Genomic DNA, 4615 nt, shown 5'->3' on the forward strand with positions numbered 1-4615 from the left:
ATCTTGATCTTCCCTTCCGTCCAGCTCTCCCTTTCGTTTTTCCTGTCGTCCACTCTTGCCTTCTTTCCTCTCCTTTCTCCCAGCTCTCATTTAACTTTCTTTTCATCTCCTACTCTTCCCTTCCCCCCAGCTCTCGCTATCGTCTTTTCCTTATCTCCTCTAATTTTCCTTTCCTTCCAGCTCTTCCTTTGGTGTTTCCTATCGCCTACTCCTGATCTTCACTCCCTTCCAGTTTCTCTTTAGCTTTCCCTTTCGTCTGCTTCATATATTAATTTCTTCCAATTTTCTCTCTCTCTCCCTTTTTCTTCTAATTCTCGTTATTTCGTCTTTCGTCTACTCAAACTTTCTTTCCTTCCAATTCTCGCTTTCATCTACTCCTGATCTCTACCAACCTCTACTTCTCTCTCTCTTTCGCCTTCATTTCTCTCCTTCATCCATTTCCTTTACGTCTCATCTCCTCCACTATCTTATCTTTATTTCTTCCCTCACCTGCTTCGTTCTGTTAACATTTTTACGCTGCCCACTTCCTGAAAAAACACCCGCTTCACATCCTTCTTTGCCTTTCTTATTTCTCTTCCCCTTCATCCTTCTTCCTCTGTGAAAATGCCCACCTCACGTCCGTATCCCACCCTTCCTTCCTGATCTCTCTCTCTCTCTCTCTCTCTCTCTCTCTCTCTCTCTCTCTCTCTCTCTCTCTCCATTTACAGTTTCTCATTATTAGGCTACTCATCTTCTCTCTCCATTTTATAAGTCACCTCTATTATCTTTTCTCACTTCTTCAGTTCCCATCTAGACCTCCCTTTCTTCTCTCTTCACTCATTCCCGTTTTCCTCACCTCCTCCTCTCGTTTTCTTATTCCTCTTCTTTCCCACATACATACCCATTTTATTATTCTCATTTCTACAATATTTCTTTCTGTCCCATCTTATATTATCCCCAATTCCCCCATTATCCTCTATCCTCGTATCTGCTCTACTCTGCCCCTTTCACACCCATCCTCCTCCTCTCCCATCTGTCCCTTTCCCTTGTCCATCCCCCTCTTCCTTCCTACTGTATCTTCTCTTATCATCCTTCCTTTTCCAGTCCTTCCCTTTTTCTCCTCAGTACATCTTCAACTTTTTCTAACTATTCTTCACTCCATAATTTTCTTTCTCCCATGTCCACTTACTTCTCTGTGCCTATGTTCTTCCCATTCCATCCATTTTACCTATTCTTTTCATCTGCCTACCCTTCCCTTCTTATCTATCCTCTCAGCTGTACAGTTCTCTTCCATACCATACCTTTCCACATACTCTTAACTCCTCACCTTTTCCTTTTACCTTCTGTCAGCTGCTACTTTTTCACCCTATCTCATACCTCTCTATCTACTCTTTTCATCTCCCAACACTTATTTTCTTTCCTCTCCTTTATAGTATTTTATTTTTTTTCCCCTCACATCGCAAACCTTCCCACCTTCCCGTTCCATCACTATTTTCCCTTCCGCCTAACCCTATCCTGCTCCCCTATTCTTTTCCCAACTCTGTCCTACCTTTTTTCCCTATCCTTTCACCTATCTATTTCATTCTATTTCATACCTATTCCCCTGCTCTTCTTAATTCCCCATCCTTCCCTACCCACCCACCTGCCTCTTTCTTTGTCCCATCTTATCTCATTCCAAATCTCTCTACTGCTCTTTTCATCTTCCTGTTCTCCTGCCAACCCTATCTTATCATTCTCCCCTGTTCTTCTCCCTGCCTTACCCTTCTCCCGTCCTCTAATTATCCCTTTTCTTCTTGTCCTATACAACCCCACCTGCTCTTTTAATCTTCCCATCCTCTTTACTCTAAAAAATGTCTCTATTATCTCCCTACCCTATCCTTCTCTCATATTCGGCCCGTCCCCTACTCTACCCTACCCTACCGTTCGCCCTTATTCTTATCCTTACCCTACACTGCACGTCATTATTTCCCCAACTCTACCCTTCTTCTCTACTATTCTTCTCTCTACTCTACCCTTCTCCCTTATTCATCTCCCTACCCTACCCTTCTCCCCAATTCTCCTCCCTACTCTACCTTTCTCCCTTATTCTTCCCTTTACCCTACCCTACCGTACCCTTCACTATTCAACTCCCTATTCTACCCTCCTCCTCCCCTATTCTTCCACCCCCAACCTATCTTCCTTTGCCCTGACAATCACTAATTCCCTCTTTCATTCCGGCGAGGACAAGGCAGCTCTCATGACGCAGCATCTCCCCCTCCAAAACACAACTCACTCCCGTCTCGCTTCTCTGATTTACCCTTTCACTGACTTCCTTTGCCCTTCCATCCTTCTGTTCCCTCACCCAGTCATTAATTACCCCCTCCATCCTTCACTTCCTTCATTTTCCTTCACTTCATTACCATCTTATTTAGTTCATTTATCCATTTATATTTAATTTCCTTCAGCCTCGTTATCAATCTCCTGTTTATTACCCATTTCCCTATCTCCTTTGGTTTCTTCACTCATTTCCCTGTGTCCTTCGGTTCCTTCACTCACTTGCCAATCTCCATCAGTTCCTTCACTCATTACCCACCCCTTTCAGTTCTTCACTCTTGCGTCAACCTCCTTAACTTCCTTCGCGCTTTTACCCACCTCCTTCAGTCCCTTCACTCACTCGCCAACCTCCTTCAGCTCCTTCGATCAATTACCCACCTCCTCCAGTTCCTTCAGTCAATAACTAACCTCCCTCCATCACCTTCATGAGTTCCTTCCTGCTATACCCAGCTCCTCTTCCTACCTCTTTGTCCATGTTTCTATACAGCATTCCTCCATTCCAATTTATTTCACTTCACTGTTTACTAACCCCTCTATCTCCACCCAAGTACAGACTGGGGAAAAGGGACAGACTTATAACCTCCCCCTCTCCCTATTTTATAACCTCCCTCTCCCCTATTTTCGGTAGCCCAGTGGTTGCTTATAATAAAGAACTATGTCATTTACCAAAATATATGCAATAAATACTTTACATATACGTTATTATATTTATTTTCATAAGAGGACGGTTTTGGTTATAAATTTGAAGGAACTGGGTAACGGGTCAAAATGAATTGATTTTTAAGGTAATTCTGCTAGGAATCGCCTCCCACCCCCCGTTTCCAAATGCTGAATCTGGCCTTGTTCACCAATCCACTCCCATTTCTCTCTCTCTCTCTCTCTCTCTCTCTCTCTCTCTCTCTCTCTCTCTCTCTCTCTCTCACACACACACACACACACACACACACACACACACACACACACACACACACACACACACACACACATACAGTCACACTTACACACACACACACACACACACACACACACACACACACACACACACATACATACAGTCACACTTACACACACACACACACACACACACACACACACACATACATAGTCACACTTACACACACACACACACACACACATACATACAGTCACACTCACACACACACACACACACACACACACACACACACACACACACATACAGTCACACTTACACACACACACACACACACACACACACACACGACGACCTCTATCTCTCAACCTTGGCCTGGCTGTGGCCGTACCCCCACCCTCACCCGCAGCGCACCACCACCTGCCTCACCCCGCACACACCTGCTCTATGTTAATTGGCCTGAGATGCAGCTGCTGATAGCCTCCACCTCAACAATACCACGCCGTAATGTATTTTCACACGGCAATTTGTATCGTCGGTGTCGAAAAAACTTGTATTGTGCTGTTAGATTGCCATTAATTTTGACTCACAATCGCCTCGGCATAACTTACTCTGGTACGTGGCAATTTGCATGTAATTTACCGAGAGACTGGGTGAAATTCGGTTCCCCTCTATTATCGCTCGATGTGATATATTATCTTGCTTGGCAGAAAACTTTTGCCTTGAAATTAAAACCATCCCAGGTCCCACCGAGACTCGAACTCGGATCTCTGGATTCAAAGTCCAGGGTGCTAACCATTACACCATGGGACCACGATAAGTACTCTGGTAACCTGTTAACCCATTCGCTCCATTGGCCTCGTTCTTCTTTTTTTTTTTTTTTGCTTATTTCAGATGCGTTTATTTATTCAAGGCAGAGAATTTTCCAAAGAGAGGACTCAGACAGTCTTAACTCCTTCACTACCTCACATCAATTCTAACTTGGATAAACTTGTCTAGTAAGCCCGAGAATAAATCACAAACTACATCACTGCAGCATCCAATTTCCTAGTCGTAGCGGACATAAAGACGGTGATGGTAGTGTGTCCTTTCATGTGTTTGCAGATGGTTGTACTCTGTCGATTATACATGTGGCACATACAGACACACAGCCAATACAACACTTCGACTTTCACATCCGTAATTCTTCCTACCGACACCTACTCCCCACTAATACTTCGCTAGCATGAGCAATGGTTAATGCTGGTTGGCTATCACTCTCCCCCTGAGACGGTCCGGCTTTGTAGTGTGCCGAAGATGAACTGATATAGGAAACAGATACAGGAGTGGAGAGCCTAATTAATCTGTTCAGTTTATCTTTCATGTGACTGATAAACTTGCACCTTTGACTGAAGGTACGAAGAGAGAGAGAGAGAGAGAGAGAGAGAGAGA

General features: G+C 44.1%; 1 non-coding gene across 1 annotated transcript; it reads right to left on the bottom strand.

Moving 5' to 3' along the window:
- Positions 1–3925: 3925 nt before the first annotated feature.
- Positions 3926–3997, bottom strand: TRNAQ-UUG (transfer RNA glutamine (anticodon UUG)). Its single transcript has one exon. It is a non-coding gene; the product is annotated as a tRNA-Gln (tRNA).
- Between the last annotated feature and the right edge of the window lie 618 nt (positions 3998–4615).

The sequence above is a fragment of the Coenobita brevimanus genome, chromosome 93 (assembly GCF_032717465.1).
Source record: "Coenobita brevimanus isolate Jiangsu-jjx chromosome 93, ASM3271746v2, whole genome shotgun sequence".
In the NCBI taxonomy this organism is placed as follows: Eukaryota; Metazoa; Arthropoda; class Malacostraca; order Decapoda; family Coenobitidae; genus Coenobita; species Coenobita brevimanus.